This window comes from Papio anubis, chromosome 5, assembly GCF_008728515.1.
Source record: "Papio anubis isolate 15944 chromosome 5, Panubis1.0, whole genome shotgun sequence".
In the NCBI taxonomy this organism is placed as follows: Eukaryota; Metazoa; Chordata; class Mammalia; order Primates; family Cercopithecidae; genus Papio; species Papio anubis.
The window spans coordinates 62116551-62138747 of record NC_044980.1 but is presented as its reverse complement, the minus strand read 5'-3'; the positions used below and the strand labels follow the sequence as shown (position 1 = coordinate 62138747).

Sequence of the window (22197 nt, the reverse complement as noted above, 5' to 3'; positions counted from 1 at the left end):
TCCTATGGTTAGTTGTTTAAAATCCATACTTTATAAGTCTATTTTTTCTTTTTACAGTTGAATCTACCATTGTAAATTAAAAATCTTTAAGTAACTAGAAAAATATGAGAAAAATATGCTCTTGCTAAATTTATATATTTTATCAAATAAAAATGTGTATTAAATTATAGATTTTTCTACACTGGGCTGCACACAGAGATCCTGCTTATACTACCATTATGAAAATTTAGGGTTGAGAAATTTAGAAGTTGAGAAAAAACATAGAGATCTTCCAAGCCAACTGATAATCACAGAAAATTAACTGTTCTGCATAACGTTTTTAAAATGAAGTCTGTACCATATTTAGTTACAAATTTCTAACCAGAGACATATGGTGAATATCAGAAATGACCTCTTGTCCTTTCGAAAAAACAAGATTTGAACACTATATTGTGGGAATTTCTCTTCTGAGGATACAAGAATTCTAAGGGATAGCCCTGTCCTTAATGCACATATTAACCAGACGGCAAATGAGGAAAGAGTGGTGAGTGGGAACAAATGGGGAGATCAGTCAAGCAAGCTTTGCTATAATCCAGGCATGAGAAGGGTAGGGTCTGGGGGTGGTGGTGGTGGGAAATAACAAATGAGAATGAGGTCAGTGGGATAGGGCCTGAATGATAGGGATGTATGTTAAGGATGAGAAGGAAAGGAAGACATGAAGGCATGAAGACTAAAGTTTTGAGTTGCAGTAAGAGTGGCGGCACATTGAAAAAAATATGGAAATCTAGAGTAGGATATGATTTTAAGAGCAAAAGATGAGTTCAATTTTAAGTGGGAAGACTACCAAGCCATCAGGAAGAAAGAGAAGTGAAATTGAAGCTTAGGAAAGAACCATGCTCAGAGGATAGATGTGTAAGTCTCCCACATAGAGGTGGCGGTCACATCAGAAATGGATAGGCAGTGTGAGATCAGAAATGGATAGGCAGTGTGAGATCAGAAATGGATAGGGAGTGTGAGGGAAGAAATGAAGAAAGAAAAGAGCAAACAACTCTGCCAGATGTACCTAAGGAAACACATTATTTTAATGGGTAGCAAATGGAAGTTAATTTGACATAAGAGATCCCTCAGCAATGAAGTATGGGTTCATTTATATTTTTTAATACAGATAAAAATGCTTAGAATCTCACAACTCTGCATTAAAAAGCAGCTTTACATTCTACTAGTAGAACTTTCAAAATGAAGACAACAAAATGAAAATAAATAAGACACAAAAGGCTAGGTCTGAAAATAGAACCAGTAAATACAGTTCATCAAAATTCTTTACCCAAAGCAAATTCAAGTAATTCCAAATTTACTTGATTTTGTAAGGTGAGCATTAATTTGCAAATGTTCACATATTGACATACCCGCTATACTCACTGTCACTGGTCACAGACTTGACTGGATCACTGAATGAAATTGTCACCAATTCACCACTGCTAATTGGAAATCTCTTCTATGCTACAGAACTCATTTTATTTTAATTGCATATGGTAATATCAGTAGCCTCAACTTAATACCATTAACACAATTGTGAAAAACAGATTTAAATTCCAATTTCTGTGGTAGAAGTTCTTTCTTCTCACTGGATTTCATACAAATTACATTTTATCTTTCATTGTGAAAAAAAATAGGTCCCTAAATGAAATAAAGTCATGTACAAACAAAATGTACTTTCAAATATCAAATGAGAATGATAACATTTTTTTAAAAGCTATCCATTTCAATAATGACAATGGACACAACATTACTAACAAATCCATACTGCAATAAGTCATGAACTGTATGCACCATAAGGCATGCTTGCAGTGTGGTATCAAAAGATACAGGCAGTCTGGCATACTGTCTGCCTAATCTGCTTTGGGGGCAGCAGGAATTCGAGCTGAACAGTATTTCTGTTCTTTTCTATTTCCCTTATGGGATCTTCAAATTACAGAACAAAGATATAATAAGTAATTCATTTATTTATACATTTTCTACCAAGTATTTTTCTCCCTAATCCACTTTAATGAACAGCTCTTCTAGGGAAAAGAAAGCTGACCATCTGGCAGACATAACCCAAATACTTATTTTAGTCAGAGTAATTGAATATGAGGATGTGATGGGGAGAATGAGATTTTGCTGAACAGAGCTGATCCTAGTCAGCAATTCCTGGCTAATCAGCAGCTAATCCCACGTTGGCTGCATGAAACCTGAACCTAGGAAAAACTCTTAAGCTTCTCTCTCTCAAGCATCCAAGAGTCACCTTCTAGAGACAATGACTTCATCTAAAGAGGCAACCTGGGCTCTTTATACCATCCAGCCGTACTGGGCCTGTAAACTTAGTCCAAGTTCAGCTGCTCATCTGGGTGATCCCAGCCTTCTCTGCATGCTCCTTGTACTAACCTTATACTTGACTTTAGACTGTTATGTCTACCATTTTCCTACAAACAATGCTACTCTCTTCCAGCCAAGAGTAATTTTCAAGTCTTATTTTTATGACGAGAACATAAATTCTGGGGGAAAACAGACGGCATTGAATTCTCCTAAAGCAAATGCTTTTCTAGTAAATGTATGCTTGACTGAATTAAATATAATTGTTTATACAGGATGCTTACTCTGCTAGCACTGTGCTGCAGAAATCAACTGCCTATTAAACCATTTCTCTAGTCTGGTTTGAAGAAGTATTTTAAATTTTATCTAGATTTTAGAAGTTACTAGAATATTTTTAAGGAGGAACAGAAATAGAAAAAATGACAACACTACTTCCATCTGGTTTTTACTGAAGAGAACAAGTTCTGTTATCTTCCTCCAGTTTTAATTCCGTGCCATTGAAAGTGTGGTCCCTAGATTGGTCCATGGAATTGCCATCACCAGGGGGCTTGCCAGAAATACTGTAACAGAGGCTCCACTCGACGACACTGACTGAATCAGAATGTGCAGTTTAACAAGATCCACAGGTATGCACATACTATTTGGAGAATCACTGATTTCGTTTATAACTTTTTTTCTTTGTAGAATTGTACTTCGTGTTTTGTTTCATTTTACTGGGTTTTTCTTAAAGCACTATATGTCTTATGTAATACATCAAACAAAAAAATTGTATACATACAAAGTTAATAATCACCCCCATCCTAGCTAGCTGTGATAACCCATGTTAGAAGTTAACTGTATTCTACATCTCTCTCCAGGTTCATAGGTGCTGACACAAAAATACATATGCACATTGCTGATAAGTTCTGAGTGATGGAAAAGTCTTATTTTTAATCAGCTCCAGAATGTGGGCACTGACATAAAGGAGCTGTTAACCCAAATCGGCACCAGCTGCCTACATCTGCCCAAGCCATTTTTCATATTCTCTAGGCGTCAATGGGCATTTTCGCAGCAATCTGTGCACAAATGCCAACCTCCAAGCAGCAAGACAAAGATGAATAAAGGGGACAGACAGAATAAATCCTCAGGTTATGAGGGCTTAAGCCTTTGTATATAATATATTTCACATGATAATATGCACGTGATGTGAGTAGAACCAAATGTTTATGAAATCAAATCAGCACATTGTAGTAGTCTCTGTCTCCACTTACAGTTGGGCAGCATTGACAGTGATGGAAATTATATGGCTTGATTCAGAGAACAAAGGACATTGTAAGCATGATTTGCCCTGAAGGTCAGATCGTAATGTTAGAAAACCATAAATATTCATAAGTTTTCTCTAAACAAACAACACACATTGCTTAAGCATCTCTAAAAGGAAGATGACAAAAGTAAGAAGGAATAACTATTTTGTAGGAAATAAAAGTTGTAGCCTCTCAGGACAACAGGTAGCTAGAATCATCCAAATAAATACAGCTTAAGAAAGTGCACAACAATGTTAACAGTGATAAAAGGAAGGGTTTTCATTAAATTATGAACTCACCAACTCGCTGATAGATGGCTTCCTCAGTGTCCAACAAGTCTAACTGTGGAGCCACTAAAACATGTACAATTGTTACATTAGACACCAAACTAGCTCATGTAGTATTTGAAAGTAGCCTGAAAATCGGCCGTACCTTTTTTCCTACAGATTGGAATTTGATGGGTCCATGTAGAACCTCTCCAAGGGGTAGGTTAATTCAGAGCTCAAAGTCCTTCCTGATGAGGTTCTCTCTGATGGCACAGGTCACAGTTTGTCATTGGAAGTGGAGTCAGTCTTTTTAAGTTATCTTTGAGATCTCATCCCTTAGCTTAGCTCTCCAAATATCCGAATCCTAATACTACAGGATTTCAACTTTGACCTAAGCCTTCTGATCTGGTCTGCAGAGAAACTGGAACAGAAAGCATCCTTCAATAAATGTACAAAGGCTAAGTGAATCCAGTTGGTGCTGTAACTGAGGCCATTAACCAAACCCCAGTGCCCTACAATTAATAATGTTAAGATCTAACCAGCTCAATATCAACTTTATTTCCCTTTCCCATAACACCTTGTGTATATAGAACTCCATTACAAGGGGAGATATGGTAAAATGTAAAATCTGAGAGGTTTGAAGACATTTCAAAAAAGCGTGTTATTTTTAAAAATAAGATGAAATATTATTTCCTATGGGTTGTTAAATGCCAAGAATATCCAATGGACTTAAAAAAAAAAACTGGATATCAGTACCATTGAATGATATAGCTAATGATGTACCATACAGCATGCTAAACGTTTTACCTATACTATGTCATGTCATCACTAAAACAACTATGTTAAAAAGTATCTCCATGTTACAGATATGGAAATAGAGTCTTAGAGAGACTAAATGACTTCCAAAGGTCTTACAAATATAATAGTAGCAGACGCGCCTTTTGATCAAGAGTTTTTCTGGCTCCAGAGCCCATGGTTTTCTATACTTTTCTATGGAGTCTCCACAGCAAAATAAGAACACAGTGAGAGAATAAATCACTGGGTCTGGAGTCCCAATATGTGAGTCTCAAGCTGGCTCTGCCACCTACTGCAAGCAAATTACTTAACATCTTTGAATCTCTGAGTCTTCATTTTAACATAGGATGTTTTAAGAATTAAACAGGTTACATAGAAAAGAAGTGTCTGGCATATAGTCAGTTTATGAATATGACTTCCCCTGACATAATTTTCATTCATTTGGATGAAGAAGGAGACAGTCCTGACATATATTTTCAAGACTTGCTGCATGCTAGACAATGGATGAACAAGTGCCATCAAGTACTTAATTATTTGGCTGAAAGAAAGATAACATCATCCATAGACAAATTGAAAAATTAGGTTGGATAAAATGTCTGTGGTTTTTTTAACCTTTCCCAGTAATGCACAGCTTGAAACATACATTGACAAATATTTTTATCCTCATATCAATTCAATTAATTTAAATAGAATATAAAATTAACATATAGATTTCAACTCAGGGGCATTATTATTCTTTAACTAGTGGTATGAATCGAGTTATCTAGTGGCTGATATTTATAAAACAGTATGAATCTTATTGAGTGAAAAATCTGCTTCTAAGCTGGACGACGTGCAGGGCTCTCTAAATCTCATCAGCACAAAAGCCAAAAAGGTTAATCCTGATTTAGCCGCCTAGACATTTAAAGCTGATCAGCTGTTTCTGTCCTTTTGTTCCACTCCACCTGCACAAATCCTTGAAGTTCCATTTAACCCTGCTCCAATGTGCCGGGTATTGGGAGGGCCCCAGGCTAGTGACATGAGGGACTTTCCTGAGAACTCTCATCACCACCCCTTCCATGCACACAGGCGGCACTGCCAGAGGGCTCACGCATGGTGTCCAGAAACTCATGTGAGAAAGACATCCATCTGTCACAGCATTCTATTGTGTAGGATCCTATAAGAGTTCTTGGATACTCTTTATTTTTGTTTAAAGACAAAGAACAACAAAGAGTAAACAACCAGATTTTTGTATCAAGAGGTTGTGGTTGAAGCTGGTACATCTGCAAATTGAGAATGTCCAGAAACTATATTCTTTGCAGTATCAATGCAAGAAGAGCCAAGAGTAGACAAGGCAAGAAAGACTAAGAGTCTCAGAGAATTCTGCAGCTCAGTGGATCTTTTTCGATCATCAAACAAACAAGCAAGTAAGCAGCAATGAATAAATCAGAAATTGTTGTGCTCAACACATGCATTTTGCTAAATAAAAATACAAATACATGAATGATTTAGTGAATTATAATTAATTAATTACAGTAGGTCCAGAACTGGGAGACAAGAGGGGAACTCAAATCTCGGATTTAAAGAAAGAAAGAAAAAAAAAAGGCTTTCGTTGATCCAATCTCCTTCTCTAATTGTCATCTCCTTTCTCTCTTCCATACAGTGCTTTGGTTCAGATCTGGCATCCATAGAATTTACTAGCTGTAGATTCATGGCAAGTTATTTAAATACTCTGCCCTTTATTTCACCATCTGAAAAAAAGAGAATAATGATAGCACATACCTCATGGATTTTTGCAAGGATTAACTAAATACCTATAAAGAATGCTGAACTGATGAGCAGCACTAAGACACCATGGCAAGTCTGGGTCTGCACATGTCTGCAGGATAGGAGTGGCCACCACATTTTGAGAACGTTCCTCATTGATGTGGGACTCACTGCGAAGCAGAAGGTCCTAGAGTAGAACCTTCAAGGAAAGAGGCTGATGGTAGCATATAGTTTACTGAAGAAAGACTTTAACTCAAGAATTTGGATATAAAAATCTGAGCTGGTGGTGGTATGAAATAAGGAGGAATAAAAGAACCTTCAGGAGTTGTCCACTCCGTTGGGAAAAAAAACTTTGGGTTGGGAGAATTGAGAAACATTAGGAGGAGAAGGAGGAAGAAGATGCAGGCTGGAAAATGTCTCACACACCAAAATCAGTCACAGAAGACTCAGTGAGAAGTGTTAACAGCACTGCTGTATTAGTTCAAGTCCTCTGAGAAGCAGAAACCAAGATTGGATTTTATATGCAGGAGATTTATGGAGGAAACACTTGTGAAGGAAAAAGGGAAGGGAATTCAGATAAGGCAGGGGAGACAAATGATCTGGGAATGGTTATGTGCAGCAACCATTCAGACTGTGATGTGGGTCTGAGCCCTGTGAAGGAGATGGGGAAGGAAAGAGGGATGGGAAGAAGGGGTCTCAGATTTCAGTTCACCTCCAGGGAAGTCTTGGCCAAGCTAGTAGGAAATCCTCAAGCCAAGTCACCCATCAGAGGGGGCTCTCATACTGCAGGGAAGAGCTTGCATTAATCCCTGCAGTGCTCAGTCATGTGCTGAGAGAAGCCTGTGGGAAGTGTGGCATCAGTGGGAACAGGCCAGTACTCAGTGGGAACTGATGGCAGATGGGGCCATTAGCCAATAATGCACTCACAGCAAGATATCTGAGAGTTCCTTTTTATGGCCACCACACTCCTCTTGTACTGCACAGATCTATTCTGCACACAGCCTTAGGAGCAGCTGCTCCATGGCTCCTTGAAGCCCCTCTTAAGGATGTTAGTTGGCCTGACAGTCACTACAGGTTCTTATCCTTTCCCACCTCCACTATCCATTCTAAATTCCACCACCCTCACTATCATCGTTCATTCCTAAATGATCTGAACTCTTGACAGGCATACCCTTCTGGGCTTGGAGGTGCTATCATATCCACTCACAGGTCTAACAGTGTAGAGAGTGTCAGCAGATGCCAAAGTGGATCAGAAGGTTCCACATACATTCCTCCCTGCCCCCATAGTGCAAAGGCAGCCCTATGCCCCTGCTGGTCAGGAGCCATTGCCCCTGCCAGGATGGTGACGTTTCTTCTTGCCTACCAGTCCCTCACAAAGTTGTCCAGAGTGTTTTGGCAAAAGGGGTACCCTGGACTTCAATAGGACCTGACTATGTCCCCTGGAAGGAGGCTATCCTCTCTGGGGTCCAGGACCTCCAATTCAGAGAGCCCAGAGTTTCAGGAACAGGAAGCACAAAATCTCCAATGGATCACTGGGAATGATGCTAAGTTAAGCCATTTCTGCTTTCACCTCTTAGTTCCCAGACCAATACATTATTTCTGTTGGGGACATGGTGTCATAGCGAGGTCTCTGATTTAATGCATATACTGTCTCTTGAAAGATAGCACCCCATCCTTTCAGAGAGTTGCCTCTGAGCTAATGCTTCAACCAGACCTTCAGATGGCCATTCCATGGCTTTTTGAGGTTAGCTCCTTCTGGATGGTAGGTAGCAAAGTATGTGATAAAATCAGTGGATCCTATGGTGATTCCTCTTACTCCTCCTTTGCTGTGAAGTTAGATTCCTGGTTGGATTCACACTTGGTAGGTCAGACTAGACAGCAGTGCTGGCTGAGACTCTATGGATTCCCAGATAGTTATGATGGCTGAGATTCTGCAAACAGGAAAGTCATCCACATACCCAGAGTAGATATCCATCCCTATGAAAATGAACCACTTGCCCCTTCCAGATGGACCCAATGTAGACACCTTGCCACCAACTGGCCAGTTGGACTCCTCAAAGAATATCCTATATTAAGGGCTCAGATTTAGCTCTCTTTCAGACAGGTAGACCATTCAGAGACAGCAGAGGCTACATCTAAGTCATGCACAGTTCACATCTGCCACTCCACCTACACTACCTATATGCACTGCATGACCTTGGGCTAATCACATGACCTCTATGTACCTTAGTTTCCTTTTATGAATAATAAGGAGGGTTTGACTCAATGCCCCTGAAATTTCTTCTGTGTCCAGCACCATGTAATACTATTATACAAAGATCTGGGATATTAGTGAATAGGGATGTGGTGTTCCTGTAACCTTGAGTCTATGTGCAGCAAGCCCTCACTTGAATTATTTGAATAACCATGTTCTATGGAGAATTGGCATACATTCACAACAATCTAAATTGTAAAAGACTTGAAATAAGTTGTGTTACTTTTAAGTATACCACTGTTACTCAATTTGTAGGCTTACAAATTATTGCCTAGTAAAGAACCTACCTTAGTCAAGAGATAAAACACAGTTTTTCTCACTTCACTAATTTTCGTATGAATTGATTATTTAAAAATTGAAAAATTAAATAATTTAAAAATTATTTAAAACCTAAACTACTTCCTCTTCTCCCTGCCTCAAATTCACTACTTAATCAGGTTTATTATCACCACCAGTAGGGGCCTTCACTTATACCATTTAGGATAGGGTATCATCAGGATGACAGATGAAAACAACACAGTAAAATCCAGACATTTCATGATCAAAATTGAGGTTTCAGAGTGTCAGCCAGTTATCTCTTTTCTCCTACTCTTCTGTTCCTGGGACTTCCCGGGTACTCTTGTCTAGTTTGACCTTAACAAGCTTCTTCAGTACTCTGTGGCCTTTCTCAGCCTATTTACCTATAAAAGGATGATAATTTTGCCTACCTACAATGTGGTTGTGACAATTAAATGAGATAATAAAGTGGTTAGCTAACCCAGTTTCTGGAGTGTGGCATTGAGTATATGATCATTTTCATTATTTCAATTTGTGAATAAATTTATTGCCTCACTCCGCTTCCTCCATGCCAATAGATATTCTCACCCTGTTTGCCAGGGCTTTGAGTCTCCTCTTAACATTCTCAGTTCTCACTAGAAAGTTAATGTCCACCTTTTCCCTGTTCCAGACATTGTCATTTCACATGTGTCTGGGTCTCAGTAATTCCCCAACATCCAGGACCCTGTATCATCTTCACACCTCTAAAGTGAGGGTGCTCCAAAGGATTTTGTTTTCAAGTATGTTTACTATTCTTCTCCCCTTTCTCCACTCACACAGGCACTTTTCCTGTGGTGATGATTGGCACAGTCTATGAAGGATGACTTCATTTACCCAACAAAGATAAACCACTGCTTGACTTGGTCCAAAGTATCAGAGTTTGGTTTGGGATAAATATCCAATGTGTCCTCAAAGCAAATTATTTGATGAAAAGCAATGTCCCTAAAATAAAGCACCTCAAAAATAAAAGTTCATCTTCCCCAATTCCCTCCCCCCAGTGTAAAAGCAATTCTATCAAAACCTTTATTTTTCGATGAACAGAGGCTGCACGTTTTAGGTAATGTTACTGACCAATGCCTAGTGGCAAGTAATGGTTTTCAAATTCCCTCCATTTTCTTTTTTTCCACTTTTAAGTTTTATTTTGTCTTTAATTGAGACATAATAATTGTATATATTTATGTAGACCATGATATTTTGATACATGTATACACTGTGTAATGATCAAGTCAAGATAATTAGCCTATTCATTAAACACTTGTCATTTCCTTGTGGTGGGAATATTCAAAATCCTCTCTTCTAGCTGTTTTAAGACATATAATACATTATCATCAATGATAGTCACCTTACTGTACAATAGACCACCAAACCTCACAGAAGCAAAAATAGAGAATCGTGGTTGGCAGAGGCTGGGGAGGAGGATGGGGGGAGTAGGAGAGGTTGGTAAACAGGTAGGTTTTTTTAATTATTATTTGTAAGTTTGATCAGATTTAATCATCCCAAAGTCACAGATAAGGGAGCAGGCTCAGAGGAGACTTGCAGATTGTCAGGGATCACAGAGATAACGGAATGGTTCTAAATATTTTCTTATTTAGACTAGATTGGGGTCAGTAAATGTTTTCTAAAAAAGGAAAGATAATAAATATTTTAGTCTTTGTGGGCCACATATGGCTTCTGTTGCATATTCTTCTTTATTGTATTTTTCACAATCTCTAAAGAACATAAAAATAATTCTTAGATCACATGCCATATTAAAAACAGGCAGTGGGTTGGATTTGCCTGCAGGCCAGAGTTCGTCGACCCCTGAACTAGAACAATTTTGCTGATCCATTATTTGCATTTTATTTTTCACCCTGTTCTATAAACCAAATTTAAAATGCCTTCAGGTTTTATAACTAGTTTTTGTTTTTGATTACAGAGATGAGGAGTGGGTGGTGTTTGTTTCTTTGTTCAGTAGTGGTAACCATAGGAATTTGGATTCTTTCTTCATAGTCAATTCTCTTCCCAAAGGTTTTAAAAATAAATTTAGAATTTATAAGTCCCAAAACAAACAGGTCTGCCTAAAATAACTAAATAGTTTGACTGTATTTCTATGAAGAGAAAACATTCAGTCTAATTCCTTTAACTTAAAAATATCTTAGGTAGTCTAAATTTCCAAGGATTTTGCATGGTGTCCTTATTTCCAAATGTTTCTGGATATAAAAGGGAGAGAAAATGGGACTTTTGAGCATTTTAAGCTGAACTTTATTACTTGTCATCACTTTGAACTTAACCAGTGAGTCTTTCTCTGAAAAGTTAATCAGTCCATATGAATAGCTCACAGAAAAGTCAAAGTGAATATAAAGAATTAGGTTCTTTCATCAACATTCACTTGTCTGACTATTTAGTCTTCATGACTTTTTTAGGGGTTAAAGATCATTTTCCGTGTCAATTCAGAAAAGGCAAACAGGAAATCAATGCCATGTTAATAACTACGAGGGTCATCCTGGGTGAAAATAAGTTGTTGTTCATGTTATTGGCCTGCATCTGTTATGGGAATTGCTGTTCTTATGTTCTAGAGTTATAGGAAATGTGGAGTACCAGTAAGCCAGATGCTAAGATAACCAGCTTTGTAATCTATTCCATATGCTAATTGTTTTGCAAACCTACTCATTTCAATGATCAGGTGAGTCAAATCTTTCTGGCACAGTATTGATGAAAAGCATATCCCATGTGTTGTGCATTACACAATTTGCATCGACACCATGGAGATAAGGTCCATCCCTCTCTCCCTTCCCTTACCTTCCTTTACAGAATTAAGAATTGGCCACAACCAGAAGGTGGATACTACATGTGCTCCATCAGTTCCAGCAGGTGCGTTTCTAAACCAGGGCCCAGATGACAGTCTTTTCCTGCCATTCTACATAACTATCTGTATCTTCTTCATGGCCCTCAGTGTCACTCTCTTTTGCATCTTTGTACATTCCCTTAATGTTTTCCCAATTTTCCTTTAAATCAAAGAATTGTGGGCTACTTCTGTGATGTTTTCAATTTGAATCTGTCATATAATCCTATCTAATAACAATTAGATTCCACATTTAAATTAAATGTATAACCCAACCATAACCCACATGTAGAAAGCAATGTATGTCCAAATAGAATGTATTATCTAAATGCTTGTTATTCCCACTGCTGACTCCTTCTTCAGCTACTAGTTTTGGTCTTAATTATAATAGTCTCTTTCCCAGTAATTTCACTGTATATACAAAATCAGAAACATAAACCATAGGACCCAGTGGACCAGTAGTTCTCAAACTTTATATGCACAAGAATTAGAAGAAGAATTTGTCAAAAACACAGATTGCCAAGTCCCACCATAGATATTCTAATTCAATATATCTGAAGTAGAACCTAGAAATATGAATTTTCCCAAGCCCCCAGGTAATCTGAGATAGGCAGTCCACTGGACATGTGTAGAATCCAATGAGTTAGGGCCGTTTGGGAAGCACTCTGAAAAGCATTGGACAAAAGTTGGACTGAGTTTTCTTAATGATACAGCCAGAAAAAAGTAACATAATCATCACCAATTACTAAACTTATAGATCTCATTGGTTAGTGTATTAGGGCTCTCCAGAGGAACAGAACCAATAGGATGTGCAGATACATAGAAAGAGATGCATTTTAAGAAATTGGATGATTCTGGAGGCTTGGGGAGTCCAAAATCTAATGGGGGAGATTGGCAGGCTGGTGGCTCAGAAAACAGTTGTAGTTCAAGTTTAAAGGCAGTCTGCTGTGGAACCAGGAAGAGCCCATAAAGGTCCAAAGGCTGTTGCTACAGAATTCCCTCCTGCTCAGGGAAGATCATCCTTATATTCTATTCAAGCTTTCAGCTGACTAGATGAGACCCACCCACATTATGGAGGATTCTCTGCCTTACTCAAAGTCCACTAATTTAAATGTAAATCTTATCCAAAAATGTCCTCACAAAAAATATTCATAATAATGTTTGACTGAGTATCTGGGCACTAAGACTCAGCCGAATTGATATAGAAAATTAACCATTGCAGTCAGAGTACCCAGTTAAGATTCAGGCCAAGATTCAAGGGTCATGGGTATAATCCTATAACCCTCTGATTATCTGATTCATCAGTTCTCTAGTTGTAGTGCCACCTCTAGGATATAACTTCTTTTTTTTTTTTTTTTTTTTTTGAGACGGAGTCTGGCTCTGTTGCCCAGGCTGGAGTGCAGTGGCCGGATCTCAGCTCACTGCAAGCCCCGCCTCCCGGGTTCACGCCATTCTCCTGCCTCAGCCTCCCGAGTAGCTGGGACTACAGGCGCCCGCCACCTCGCCCGGCTAATTTTTTTTGTATTTTAGTAGAGACGGGGTTTCACCATGTTAGCCAGGATGGTCTCGATCTCCTGAACTCGTGATCCGCCCGTCTCGGCCTCCCAAAGTGCTGGGATTACAGGCTTGAGCCACCGCGCCCGGCCTAGGATATAACTTCTAAAGTAAAATTCCTACCTTTAGTAGGCAAACAAACTGATTGACTGTTGACTATTTTTAAAGTTGTTGAGTTGATCATAACCCTCACCCTCTCGGTCTCCCTCTCTCTCTCTTTCTGTGTGTGTGTGTGTGCATGCGTGCGTGTGTGTCTCACCCAAATCACCAGAAGAGTAATGGCGCATTTTGAAATAATTATCTGTAGTTAACAATATTTCCAGTGATGTCAGGTACATATTTACTTTTTTTTTTTTCATTTAGGAATCACAGGCCCCAAGTTTTTTAGCATTAGGCTCTAATTGAATAACCTGATTTTTTTTTTTTTTATTAAAACAGGCTTTGGGAATGGGCATGAAGCCTTCTCAATATTTACAAGTGTAGGCTGTAAGCTGAGTAATTAGGAGGCAGTTTTACTTTCTCTCTGATACTTCTCCACTCATTCATTCATTCTTTCAGTTACCTTTATTAAACCACTACCATGGTCTGAATTTTGACATGCTGAACACATTAATGTGGGTAAGACTGTCTCTAACCTCAAGTAGGTCAAAGTACAACGAGAAACAAACACATATACAGTAAAAATAATCATAACCACTTACTGTTTATGATAAGAAACATACCGTGTATTATTTTTCTAGACCTCACAAAATTCATAAACAGTGGTTAATCCCATTTTACCTTGAGAAAAATGAGACTAAGAGTGGTGAAATAACTTGCCTAAGATCTCACCACTAATTTCTCAGACAGCAAGCTATACATCTACTCCTGCATGTGTCTAACTCCAAAATTCACACTCCTACTCTACTCTAGAACTATCAACAATAGAAGCCCAATAATGGACTCTAAATCTCTGAAAGAAGGTTTAAATAACTGTCTACATACAATTCAAAAGCTTATTCACTGCTCGTTAATCTTTACATCTTCAAAGTAAGAAATCATTAGTTCTTTTCCATCATTTACTTAGCTGAGATTCAAAATACGAAGACTTTTGGAGAGAGTCTTTTATTTGTAGGTGCACCCTTTGTTCTCGGCATTTTTCATAACTCTGATTGTAAAAAGATATCAAATGATTACTATATGTTTCCTTATTTGAATATCAGAGGAAAATATATCTTTGAGATTCTCTTTGAAAAGATATTTTCATGAGTTGGAACTCTAATTTCTTAAATCAGTGTCAATCCAACTGGGATTCAAGGACCCCCAAGGGAATCTTCAATAATTTTCTTTTGCTTTTAAAAGAAGCAGGGTGCAGTGGCTCACACCTGTAATCCCAGCATTTTGGGAGGCCGAGAAAAGAGGATCACTTGAGGCCAGGAGTTTGAGACAAGCCTGGGCAACACAGTGAGACCCCATCTCTACAAAAAATTTAAAATATTAGCCAGGCACTGTGGTGTGCACCCGTAGTCCCAGCTGCTCAGGAGACTGAGACAAGATAATCTCCCGAACAAGTTTACAGTAAACTATGATTGTACCACTGCACTCCAACCTGGGTGACAAAGTGAGACCCTGTCTCTAAAAAAAAAATGAAAAATGAAAAATGAAAAAAGTAGCACCTAATTAAAGAGCTGCTGCACAGCAAAAGAAACTATCCACAGAGTAAACAGACAACGTTCTGAATAGGAGAAAATAATTGCAAACTACGCATCTGACAAAGGTCTAATATCCAGAATCTGTAAGAAACTTAAATAATTCAACAAGCAACAGAACAAAACAAAAACCATTAAAAAGCAGGCAAATGACATGAACAGATATTTCTGTTATAAAAATAAATTGTTGCACCAAAATTACACAAGTACTTGTATGTCCATTACAGCACTAGTCACAACAGCAAAGACATAGACTCAACCTAAGTACCTGTCAATAGTGACTTATAAAGAAAATGTGGTACATATATATCATGGACACTACACAGCCACAAGAAATAACTAAATTATGTCATTTGCAGCAACATGGATGCAGCTGGAGGCCATTATTCTAAGCAAATTAACACAGCAACAGAAAACCAAATACCACATATTCTCACTTATAAGTGGGAGCTAAACACTGGGTACTCATGGACATAAAGACGGCAACAATAAATACTGGGGACTACTAGAGGGGGGTGTGAGGGAGAGGAACATGTATTGAAAAACTAGCTATTGGGTACTAGGCTCACTACCCTAATCCTCAGAACCACACACTCTACGCAGGTAGAAAACCTGCACATGTACTCACTGAATCTAAAATAAAAGTTGAAATTATTGTTTTTAAATGTTTTAAAGAAGCCTATTATGTTTCAGAACTTGAGAAATATTGCTTTCAGGAAGTGATATCTAGCTGGTTTAACAAACCAGTCCTTGTTGTTTGGGAGGTAATAGAATGGAAAATGCATGCTCGGTACAGATATTCCAGTGTTTTGGGTATTTACATGTGCATTTCACTAGTGAAATTTCTGCAAAGTAGATCCTGGAGGAGGCTATCCAAATGCCACCACAAATAAGTATCATCAGAGTTTAGACAGTTTCAGAAAGTATTGTCAACTAGAGAAGTTACTTCACATCAGATAATTAATAGTCTGAAAACTCTTATAAGAAAATTTGATTACAAGTCAAAAACCATAGTGATATCTTCAAGATATACCCCAAGTTCTTAACTTGCTCAGGAATTTTTGTCGTGTCAAACATTGTTACACATAATTTAGCCATCACCTGAGGTTTAGAGACACATCCATTTTTTTCAGCAAGGCATTTGACATCACTGAATATTACTGAGTAGATAGTATGCATGTGCACCCACAGATACAAGCATAAAGCAGCAGGTTTAGAAACCAACTGTAACATAAAACAAGCAGCGTTTCATTTGGATGTGCAAATTGAATCAATAAAAGCTATTTGCTCCATCAAAATGTTTTTCATAAAATGTTACAAGGACTTGCCAATCTATGGGCTCCGTTCTTCAGAGAACTTAGTTCTGTCCAAATCTTGGTTCTGTATGTTTTCTCTTCCCTCTAGCATAAAGTAAACTTCTTATGACACAATTATTGTAAACTTTTATCGGTCTGTCAAATCTTCGCGTGTGTGATCTTTCTGTGTGTGTATATATTTTTTTCTCTCTTCCAAAATGCTGAGAGATTCAGTTTGGTGTCTTGAAAGCCTGAATAAATTCTTGGACCAAGTCAGTCAAATCAATTGCCAAATCCAAATGTTGGCTGGAATACCAGAACACTTCTGTGCTTGTGGAAAATGTCCTGGTTTTCTTGGTCAGGGCTGCTTTGGGTGTTGGCTTGATTCCTCTCATAGCACCTGGAGAAAGGTTCATACTTCTTAGAAAACAAAAGAAAATCTTCTTCAGAATTATCTATTTTTGGAAAATTAAGAGTTTCATTTATATTCTGAAAATGGGTGACTGCTTTGCCTGTTGTGAACCAGTTGTACTAAGGGTAGAAAGCATAAAGCTGAAAAATTTGTCCATCCAAGCCTTCCTTGAGCATCTGTGCTCAGTGAGGAGGATGCACAGATGAAATGGATGTATTTTCACTCCTCTAAGTGCTAAAATCTACTGGAAGATACAGACATATAAACAGATAATTATAGTACCATATAATAAGTGCTGTAAAGATATGTGAATACAGTGAAATGGAAACCTAAAGGAGGGGAGGATTTTTATATGTATCTGTGAGTTGCTATTCTTCTCCATTACTGGCACTCTTTCTAGAAGCCTCATGAGAAGGAGACAAAAACAAAGAAGTACTGAATCTGCATCTGGAATTATCACACAGAGGGGAGGGTTTCACTCTATTGGGGTTGAATAAGGTGCTGATAATCGAAGTATCATCACCTGTGTGTGTTGAGCTTTGACTATTTCCAGCACATCGCTAAGGACGGAGGCTTCTCAGTGGCGGTGCCAAGGAAACTGTTGGAGGTTGCCAGTCATTTTAGACAAATGCCATGGAACACAGTATGCCAGATGGCTACTGATGAAAGTGATGAAGGTTCACGCTTAGAAATGAAGTCCAATTCCATATTTGGTCCTTCTTTCCTTCTTTCTCTTTTGAACGCATAAGAAAGTACAAACTCAGCCTTATTCTACTCTTGCCTTACAAAATTGCCATCATCCTTTTTTCTTTTATAAAGTCCTGGAGAGATAGAGTCAAGGTACATCTGCATTATTCCCAAAGCCTCAAAGGCTCCCGAGGCCCATCTCTTGCTGCACCAGGTCCTTTCTCTCTTGACCCTTCTTACTCCTCTTCTCACTCTTCTTTTGCCTGCCAGGAATCACTGTCAACAGAACCCACTGAGGGTCGGCTGCCTGCCTGGGACTAGTTTCTGTAAGGTAAGCTTTTCCCATCTCTACACCTCATGGAAGAAGAAAAAAGAAATGCTCTGCTGGAGATGTTTTGTGATGAGCCTGATTTGTGGAAGAAGTTTGCCTTGCCTCTTTTGAGGACAACCATAACCTCCAGCCACGTTTCCTTTCTCTAACCAGTGCATGATACTAGGGTTAAATGCTTCTTCCTCACTCCCATTGTCCTGGTGGAGGGGACCCCACTGTTGGCCTGGCTCCCCGCCCCCAACCCTGCCTTTTTGCACTCTCCCTGTGGAAGTGGAGTGGTAAGGAGGTAATGGGAAGAATAAACATAGGCTGCTTCTCCCAGCACCTTGCTTCTTTCACACCAGGGGCCACACCCCCACCGCTCCTCCCGTCAGGGCTTGGGTGGGTGAGTGTGCTCAGTCTCAGCCCAGCATCCCTTGGTCATCTAGTCACTAAGGTGACATTTCGGTTCTCTGTTATTAGGTCCTCTCAAAGTACCCCCTGCAGGTAAGCAGTAGTCATATGAACTCCAAAAATTAGCCTTCACTCTCTCTAAGCAGATTCATATCAGACAAAACCTTATATCCCTTTCTGCTTTTTGGCTTTGAGGTATAGGAGGCCTTACCAGGAGAAAAGGAAAGGGCAGTACATTTCTCAGGCCGTCCTGAGGACTATAAGAAGGGCTTAGATGAAACATAACAAATTAAAAGAATTCCACGTTTTGGTGGCTTTAACTTGATTCTTGTGCTTTAGAGTGGGTTAAAACACACACACACACACGCATTCTGACATTTGCAGGTTCTGAGCCTTGGGTCTCTCCCTTCCTCCCACCTAGCATGTCCTCATAACTGTATCTCCAAAAGCTATTCTTAAAGCTTTCCAAGAAGTGTTCTCTCATCTACACAGTAATGTCTCCTTCCTCTAGTTTTCCACTGTACTTGCTCTAACGGCATTTCAATGAGTGAATGAGTGAGTGAATGAATAAATGAATGAATGTGTAATGATGAAAGAAATGAAATATCCTTTGCTTGCCCATCTACAGAAGAGATGGAGCCTTCCCTGTTCCTCTTCAGGGTTACTTTTCCTCTGCCACTTTAAGCTCCATCGAAATGCCTCAGGGGCTGCAAGAGTCCAGAGCTCTCCATAAAATAACCTAATAAAAACTGTGAAGAACAAGGCAGCCCAGAATACGCAACTTCATTTTCATCACCCTGGACTTTGCTTTGCATTGCCTTGGATTCTTGGGTCAGCATAAGGTCTGTAACCTTTAGGGCCTGGAGCCTTTTTGTTTGGGCCAGGTAGCTCAACTACCCAGCCTGAGCCCAGGTCTCCACTGGCACAGGATGGTGAGGCCAAGGGCAATGTTCCAGATGATTCAGAAGAGCAGAAACTAAACTTGGCTTTTAAAAAAAGCCCGAGGAAAGCAATTTTGATGCCTGGATAATCACCCCAGTTGCTTACAAAGCATGCCAGTGGAAACCTGTCCCAGGGGTTCCAAGCTTAGAAAGTACAGTGATTGAAGCTCCATCCAGAAGGAGGGTAGCAAGGCAATTAAGCAGAGGAACAAGTGGGACCTTTGCCTGGAGCAACTTCTGTTCCATCAATTGAAGGTATTTACTTGCCCTCAAAGGAAGGTTATTTTAGCACCTGGCATCAGAATTCTCAATATATGAGCTTTGCAGTCTCCTTTGATCTGCACTTACTAGTTCCTGGATTATCAGGCAGTAATCAGGGAAGGGCACATGTTCTCTAGCTGCACTTGGCTTGTTGGCTGCAGCCCCCACGTGGTTAACTTACTTCAAGTATAGGTTTACTCTTCACAGCTCCATTCCAGAAACTCAATTGGATAACATTTTGTCTCCTTTAAGGTCAGACTATATGTATGCCATAGGTTACCTTCAGCTTCTCACATCTTTCATCCCCCAGCCCTACAGTGATGTCCCCAGTGATATGGTGCCACCCAAAGAGGCCCAAGGTATTGTTTTGTTGTGTTTTGTTTTAGAAGGAGAAGGAATTTGGGTTTCCAGTTTCAAATCTCAGTTGTGTGACTCAAGTAATTTTACTTCTTAGTTTCCTATTCTAAAAAACTAAAATTGCAAAACATAATCTCATACATTTGTTATGAGGACCAAGTGAAACACTTTATGTCAAGGACCAGAACAGTGACTGGCATATCATAAATGCTCAATACATAATTGCTCCCTTCCTCACTCTTTCCCCCACGTAGGCCCTGGAGAGCTCTTCTGGACCAGAGGCTGTGGTGGTGCACTCGTGATAGCTGATTGTTAAATCTTCAGGAATTGTGTGAGCCAGTTCATCATTTTGATACTGGCTGTGGTGGAAGCATTCACATCACAGAAATCAGCAAACACTGTTAAGTCAGAGCTTCCATCCACTCATGCAGAGATTTGGTTCATCACCATAGCATCACATAGTTACATCACCTAGAACCTTTCTAAGTTTATATTTCTAACAATTTGCATTCCTAAAAATGCAAATTAACCAGTCACACCCCAGACCTGCTGCATGGAAGAAATTTGTGTTTTAACAAAGCCTCTTAGTGAGTGTGCCTGATATGTTCAGTGACTAGCAGGGAGATGAGTGTGGGTGGAGCGAAAAGAGTCAGATGAAGAATAGGAAGAGATATGGTCAAAGAAAAGATAGGGTGGTGGTAGGAGCAGAGAGTATCGTTGGCCGCTGTAAGAATTTTGACTTATGTTCCAAGTGATAAGGAATCCACTGGAGGGTTCTGAGCAGAACATAATGTCTTTTAAATCTCATTCAAAGGGATCACTCTGACTGCTGAGTAAGGGTGATGAGAGATGACAGTGGCTTGGACTCAGATGATACAGAAATACATGGTGAAAAGTGGTTGGATTCCAGATATATTCTACAGATAGAACTAATATAATGTGTTGATGGTTTAGATGTGGAGAGTAAGAAAAAGAGAGAAGTCAAGGATAATTCAAAATTTATTTAGTCTGAGAAACTGGACAGATTTTTACTAAGATACAGAAAAAAAATAAGTTGGGAAGGTTGGTGATTAGGAAGTCAGTCCACTTTGAACATATTGGGTTTAGAAAGTCTATCAGAAATCAAGAGGAAATGTCAAGGAGGCCATTAGATATGAGCCTGGAGTTTGGAGGAGAAGTTGGGTTGAAGATTTACCTGTGGAAGTCACCAGCTTCCAGATGGCATTTGGTAAGCTGTGATAAGATAGCTAAGTAAGTGAATCAGATAGAGAGAAGAGGATTCCAGCCCTGGAAAGCATGGAGATCTGGAAGATATGGACAAACTAGCAAAGGACACAGAGAAGGAGCAATCAGTGAGTATTAGTTCAATACATATCATGGAAGCAATTAGAGATATTAAATAATAGACTGCAAGTAGCTGTGTTACTTTAGTTGTGTGTCATTTCCTAGGGCCTCTTGTACAACTTAACTGTCAGTGTGTAGTGTAGTGTTCACTCACAGCCTTCTGAATTAATGTATTGGATTCTGAAAGCAGTGTTGAGTTACATGTGAAGGCTGGCCCACTGAGCCAGTCTGTTCTCCCTTCACCCACTAAGATCCTGCAGGACTCTCTTCTCCTAGGGAATAGAAGAGTCATTACCACCAAGCTAATCACAGCCATCAGCTGGCTCAGCAAATGAGGCTGACACTGTGCCTGTGTTTGTGAATGTTTTGGTTTATCAAAAAGAGCATGCAATTATCTTTAAAATATAATTCTCTGTCTTTAACATAAGCCAGAACAGTCAAACCTCCTTAAGCCCAGAGTGCTTTTACAAGGACAGTTTATTCAATTACCTTTTTAAGCTTTTAAAAGTCTGTAACTCTGACTCATTTGAGCAAGTGAGGATAAAAGACAAACATCAGTATCTCGCTGGAAAAATACATGGTCATTGGCACTGAAACAAAAATAATGCTCTGATCAAGGTATTGTGTTACCCAAATCAAGTGTATGCCTCATCTTTTTCATAAGAAATCTTCCTACATTGGGAACTTCATGAGTCAGAATGTTTGTAATCTACAGTGTGGCCTTGGACAAGTTCATCTCTCTGTCATTTCCCTTTCAGGTAAAATGGGAACAGTAATACCTACACAATAACACGTGTGTGGGAAGCGTCCAACACAGTGATATTCAATAACTCCTTTCCCATTGCCCTTAAAACATACACAGCCACAAGTAGCTTAAATGTCTGTTCCACATTGAAAGAACTGCTGCCACTGCTGTCTGTCCTATCCCATCCCAACCGCCCAGTCCCTCTCCAATTTGTAAGGCATGTACTTGGGATCTATTTTACCAAAGCAGGGCATTTAGACTAAACTGTTTATTTGAAGAGAATATTAGAACATAGTCTCATCAAAACTACTATGAGCAAAGTGAAAAATGACTTTAAAAAATGGCTCAGGCCTGTAATCCTAGCACTTTGGGAGGCCG

General features: G+C 39.2%; 2 long non-coding RNA genes across 5 annotated transcripts in view; one reads left to right on the top strand and one right to left on the bottom strand.

The window, feature by feature from the left end:
• Window positions 1–22197, bottom strand: part of LOC110743470 — a 543894-nt gene that overhangs the window by 386222 nt on the left and 135475 nt on the right. The gene's annotated exons all lie outside the window — the stretch shown is intronic.
• Window positions 1–22197, top strand: part of LOC103885149 — a 233005-nt gene that overhangs the window by 125317 nt on the left and 85491 nt on the right. For 2 of the 3 annotated variants that reach the window (XR_004183724.1, XR_001903445.3), the window contains exons 5-7: window positions 2813–2957; window positions 11781–11840; window positions 17718–17778. This is a non-coding gene — a long non-coding RNA (uncharacterized LOC103885149). The remainder of the gene's footprint in view (window positions 1–2812; window positions 2958–11780; window positions 11841–17717; window positions 17779–22197) is intronic. The other variant, XR_001903447.3, reaches the window with a different exon arrangement.